Below are 6,600 nucleotides of genomic sequence, written 5' to 3' on the forward strand. Positions count from 1 at the left end.
CGAACGGCCTCGCCCGGGCGGACCGGGGGGTGGACACCTCATGGCGACATAAGCGGTGATTGGCGCCGAAAGCAACCAATCGTGGAATCAAGCTGCTCGGCAGGACCGGAGCCTGGAGTATGGAAGAGTCGCCACCCACGAATGGGAAAATGAACACCGATCCCTTGCGGGAGACCGGTGAGGGTTCGGGAAACTTAGGTACGAGCGGAGAAGGCTAGCTCCTTTCCGGAGAAAGGCTACTAGGCACCCCGACATCGCCCGGTTATGAACCACCGGCCTCCTACTCAGCATGTTAGGCGATAATGGACTAATCGCATATTTCTTTAAGTTTAAAATTCATTTGAAACCTTTTCTTTCACGCTTTGAAAACCGTTTTGAGCATGTCATTGAAAGCCACTTTAGTAAAGAATCACCCATTTTGCATGAATTTAAAGTATATAGGAGAGAGAGGGGGAGAAGAATTTGATTTATTCACAGTGCGATTTTATGCTTTAGACTATACACTAACTCTAAGCTAATCTCATTCCCCAAAAACAAGTTTATTTACATGGTTCGTACCTTAATCGCCGTTGGAACGGTTTAGGCACGTTTCAAAACCCCATTAATGACGTTCACTCGAATCGCCGTTGGAACGACTCGAGCGTTTGAAAACGTTGAGCAAACATTTTTAATCTAAAAGCGTGATTAAGCATACAAGTCAATTTATTTTGTACAAAAATCATTTAGTTAGGAAAACAATTCAAAACTTCATTATTCACAAAAGCAATTTTAATTACAAGGTTCGCTTAATCCGTCGTTGGAACGAATTAAGGTTTTAACACGTGATGTTTTAGGAAACGGTTTAAAAACAACAAGAAAACATTATTTACACTTTGGGAATATCTAGAAAAGCTTTAATTTAAATAAGCAACTTGAACTCTCTTTTTGTGTTTTATTTTCCCTTTTTCACTCAATTAACCTTTGTTTGAATATAACTACAACAATTAATGAATTAAACCCAAATTCACCCAACCCAAATACTTTTAAAACATATGTATATATATATATATAGGAAATTCAAAATCGTGACACTTTTAGAAACCGTTTGAAATAGAAAATGAAATTAAAACACTTTATTTATCTTTTTGAAAACATTAAAAACCTTGAGTTAAGAAATCAAATTAAACCATCTCTTTTACAATCTAACCCCCTCCTTGAAGTTTATTAACTAAAAACATGGTTACTTCTTCCAATATACAACACCCCAAAAGGACCCCTCCTAATATAGTTAGGTATATATACATATATTCAAATAATTAGAAAACATATACTTTTATAGGAAAATAACTATTATACTATACATAATAAGTGGATTATTATTAAAAAATAGTTAGAAAGACAAAAGGTATAAAGACTATATTTAATGTCCAAATATATTCCTATATACATATATGACCTCTAATTTAACCCAAATATATCTATAAACACAAATAATATACTAATGACCCAAAAACTCCCCAAAATAGCCCATAAAGTCACCAAATATCAAAACAGTCCCTACTCTTACCGAAACTCAAAAAGGAATTCCAAAACAAATAGCCAAAAATAATACTCTATATAATACCCCAAAATAATTACCTAGGTTATCTAAATAAACCAAAATGATACCATATTATATACCCTCAAACAATTAGCCCAAAATAGTACCCCATAAATACATATATATATATATATATATAAATTAAAATTATTTAAAGCACATAAATATAAATATGCCTATAAATTAAATACTATATATAATGAATAATTTACTAGTGACGTATATGGACACAATCCCTAAATTAGAATAAAATACCCCATAATATAATATCCCAACATACCCGTATATAGATATCCACATCCCCTAATACACCTATATATATAATAAATTAATTTTAAAACTATTAAAATAACTAAATAAATATATATATATATCTATACCTATGGCCCCAAATGTGAAACCAAAAGCAAAAGTTCAAAAATGGTATTTTAAAAAGGTTCCAGCAGATTTTACGAAAAATCCGTCACTGATCTGCTTTTAGTGACAGAAAAATGGAAAATCTCAGAAACAGTCCCTTTGAAACTCCAGATTTATCAAAACTTATTAGATTTACTCTATTTCATCATTTTAGCCCCCAAACTACCCCAAATCGGGTCATGGTTTGTAACGGAGGATTCTAAAACAACATTTTATTGAAAATAACGGTTCAAAACACTTGTAAACACACGGATCTATGACGTTTGGATCCCGAACTACCCTTAAATCGGGTCACGGTTCGTATTGGGATCCAAACGAAGTTTTTATTTCAAAACCAAAACCAAATACTTGTTCAAATGCAAAACAAAAAATTAACTTAACAAATCTAAACCATAAAAGTGTAAAAAAACTAATAAATAAATAGATCTAAACAATAAAATTGCAATAAAGATTAAACGGGTCTAGTTCCTCAGATTATTACCTTTCAATCGGTAATGGGGATGCCAAATCAAGTCGATTGATAGTGTTTTGAGTTGGATTTCTTTGTGTTTTTGCTTTGTTCGGGTCTCGTGAAATTTTTCCAGAGGTTCGGGTCTTCTTTTCCTGCCCTTTTGCCTTGGGCTCCCTCCTATTTATAGGCAAATGGAGCCCTAAACTTGGTTTATTTTTGGCTCCAAGCCAACTTGGAGCCAAAGACAAGCTAAGTTAGCTTAGGAAATTACATAGCAATTTCCTTTTCATCATTGATCATTATTGTTATGGTTATTATTATTATTATGATTATTATTTTATTTTATGGTTTTGTATTTCTTTTTTTTATATAAAAAGTAAAGAATGCACTTGGCATTCGGCCAAGTGCATTTGCTGCACTTGGCCGAATGCCAAGTGTAGGGAGGGCTGGGCCCGAGCGGCCCAGCCCTGTCACGGGCCGTCCAACGGCCCGTGACGTAAAAACCGGCCCCGACGGGGCCGCGTTTACATATACTAAAAAAAATAAAAATGTTTACTTAAACAAAATACCTCTAAAAAAGCCAAAATCAATAACGATTGATTTTTGTCAAAACCGATTTTATAAAATTAGCTTTTATAAAATTGATCTTTTTACAAAACCCTATAAATATTTTTTGGATTGCTCGAATACCAAAATAAAACCCTCTATCGTCCCGAGATTTTATTAATAATAAAATTAATAAGAAAAGGGTGTGAAATACCCCCGAACTCGGCGAGACGATTTAAGATTTCACTCGCGGAATCGATTCCCCGTTATCTCGATTCGATTTCCGAATTCGATCAAACCGGTCTCCGCGGTTCCTTCGAACAACGTTTTTTCTTTTATTTTTTATTGACTCATCATTTATTCCAATCGACTGATTTGGATCCCTTTTGTAATTTTTCTTCATCGGTCATCCGACCCCGGTGTCTACAACAGTTTTTAACAAAATCAAAAGCGTCATGGAAGATGGTGGGCCAATAGAGCCCACTCTGGAGTACCTTAGCTGCACTTCTATCCGCGCCATGGTGGCCACCTACCTCTTTGGAATGACAGAATGCAAGGACATAGGCTATCTCCTCTTCAGGAATGCACCGGCGGATGATGTTGTCGCCACAGACTTTGAATAGGTAGGGGTCGTCCCAAAACTACTGCTTCACGTCGTGCATGAATTTTCTCCCCTGCTGGTAGGAGAACTCTAGAGGGATCAACTTTCCTACAAGGAAATTAGTAAAATCAGCGAACCAAGGGACATGTCTTATTGACAACAAGTGTTCGTCGGGGAATGTCTCTTGGATGTCTGCATTGGTATCTGCATCCACCTCCTCTTGTTCTAATCTGGAGAGGTGATCAGCAACCACATTTTCGACTCCTTTCTTATCTCATATCTCCGGATCAAATTCCTGCAGCAACAGAATCCACCTAAGGAGTCTAGGTTTGGCATCCTGTTTAGAAAACAAATACCTCAGTGCAACATGGTCAGTGTAAACAATAATTTTTGAAAGCACTAAATATGAACGAAACTTGTCAAGTGCAAAATCACAGCTAATAACTCTTTTTCTGTGGTAGTATAATTTAATTGAGCGTCATTGAGAGTTTTACTAGCATATGAAATTGGTTGGCAAATTTTATCCACCTTTTGACCTAAGCATGCACCTATAGCTGTGTCACTGGCATCACACATTAGCTCGAATGGTAAATCCCAGTTGGGACTAACCATTATGGGAGCTTTAATCAAAAAGAGCAAATTTATGAGGACGATCATTCATGGAAAAGAGCTTCAAAGTCCTAGTTTTCAACCAGAAATAGAAGAAACAGCCAGAAATTACAGTTCATGCAGGAATCTTCACGAACAGCCTCTCAGTAGAACAGAACAGCTTAAACAACAGCATTTAACGGGTCATTTGGAAGGAAAACAGATAAACGCGCGGCTCGAGCAAGTGACAGGAGAGAGAAAGAGAGAATTACATGGAAAGCAAGACAGCTTTCCATCTTGCGCCAAGTGTAGGAAGATTGTTTACTTGTCCTTATTTTTACCTTTTTGTGACTTTTTGCCCTTGTAATTAGGGTTGATGTAAGGGGAGTATAAATAGGAGAAGGATGATTGTAATAGAGAACCTCGGCATTACCGCCACACTTAGTTTTTTAAACGACGACTGTAAGTATCTTTTATTAATGAATGAAGTATGTTTATCCATGATTGAGTGTTATTAGCATGCTTAAAGAATAGGTTAAGATCGAGTCTATTTGATAGTTACCGAGGATGACACGACAGTGCTCCGACGTAATGGAAACAGCTAATCGGCACCAGTTTGTTGACACTTTACGAATGCTCTCTGTTGCTTAATGCTTGTTCGTATGTTAGCGCAAGGACACTTGGTTAATATTACTTACTTAGTATCTTTGGGAATGGGACACCGGACCTTAGTGACCATAGAGAGAGAGACCCAACTCATGAATATAGATCTATATCATTCAACGGTAAAAGTTAGGCACAGTTGTTCGTTAGGCGTATGGCTAGATCTGTGCTTGTTTATCTTGGATTCCTTTAGTTTATTTCTGTTTATGTTAAGATCCCACACACTATTCATCCAAGTTAAGAATCCAACACTTAAGGTAACCTATTCTTCTCACTAAAGACCAATCCCTGTGGAATACGACACTTGGTCTTACCAAATACTACAGACGACCTAGTACACTTGCTAGCGTCCCTATTTAAAATACCAAGTTTTTGGCGCCGTTGCCGGGGATTGTTTAAACTTAAGTTTTGAAGAATACGTATGCTTATTTCGTTACCTGTTAACCATTTGTTGTCTAGTCTTTGGTTTTTCGGTTTCTAGTTTTGTATGCGAAGAGTAGGTGTTCCTATCCTTCCTATAGACGTTGAAATAGAGAGAACGTACAGAAGAAGGAGAATAATACTTAGGCAAGCTAGACGCATCAGAATGGATCGCGAGGTCGAAATGCCAAACGACGAGAGACAGAATGAGAACCATGAGGAGGGTCATAGTGAAAACGAAAATAATAATAATGGCAACCAGAGATTGCGGATGAAGGATTACTCCAGGCCATCTACTGAGGGCCATTCGTCGTGCATTGTCCTACTAGAAGAAGGCAATCGAATGTTCGAAGCGAAAGCGTCAATGGTTCAGATGCTAAAACAGCTGTGCAGTTCGGAGGATACCTAAATGAAGATCCAAATGCGCACATTCAAGACTTTGTCACCATGTGCAACACATTTTGTACTCACAGAAATGATAGTGATGAGGTTATCTGACTCAAACTGTTTCCCTTTTCCTTGAAGGATAAGGCGAGGAATTGGTTGAAGAATCTACAACCAGGATCTATCACGAACTGGGAGGAGATGGCTACCATGTTCTTAATGAAATATTTTTTGCCCAGACAAGCAATCAAGTTGAGGAATGAAGTTTCTCATTTTTTTCAAGAGGAGGATGAATCTTTATCTGAAGCATGGGAAAGATACAAGGAATTGTTGAGAAGAGTACCGAATCATGGCATACCCATGTGGATGCAAGTGCAAAATTTCTATAATGGAGTGACCAACGCGTACAAGATACAAATTGAATCAGTTGCCAATGGAAATCCGGAGGAACTTGAACCTCAAGCATTATATGAGCTAATAGGGAGAGTGGTCAACACTAGTTACAACTGGCACTCAGTGAGAGCTGATGGTAAGAGAGTCACGAATACCGCAAATAGTGAGGCAATCAGCAAGTTATTATCACAAATGGAACAACTGGTCAAAACGATGGGAAAGATGAACGTCTCAGCAGTAAACACACAGCTTTCCGCACCAATGGAGATCTTATCACCCGATGGTTGTGATTTCTACAGTGGACCTCATCGACCCATAGATTGCCCAGGAACCAAACCAGGTGCATCAATGCATGAACAGTGTGATTTCATTGCTCACCAACCACCGAATCCTTATTCGAACACCTATAACCCAGGGTGGAGAAGCCATCCTAACTTCTCTTGGCAAGATAATTAGAGGCAACCAGCTATGCAGCAACCTTATAGACAAGAGCACCCACGGCCAGCATATCAACCACAATAAGGCAGCTCATCTAACCATCAGTATCAGCACCAATCA

The 6,600-nt window shown here is 37.7% G+C and overlaps 1 non-coding gene across 1 annotated transcript; it reads right to left on the reverse strand.

Annotated features, from left to right (window-relative positions):
- Nucleotides 1-5,898: 5,898 nt before the first annotated feature.
- On the reverse strand, nt 5,899-6,005 carry LOC136201615 (small nucleolar RNA R71). The gene has a single exon (XR_010673962.1). It is a non-coding gene; the product is annotated as a small nucleolar RNA R71 (small nucleolar RNA).
- Between the last annotated feature and the right edge of the window lie 595 nt (nt 6,006-6,600).

The sequence above is a fragment of the Euphorbia lathyris genome, chromosome 7, assembly GCF_963576675.1.
Source record: "Euphorbia lathyris chromosome 7, ddEupLath1.1, whole genome shotgun sequence".
In the NCBI taxonomy this organism is placed as follows: Eukaryota; Viridiplantae; Streptophyta; class Magnoliopsida; order Malpighiales; family Euphorbiaceae; genus Euphorbia; species Euphorbia lathyris.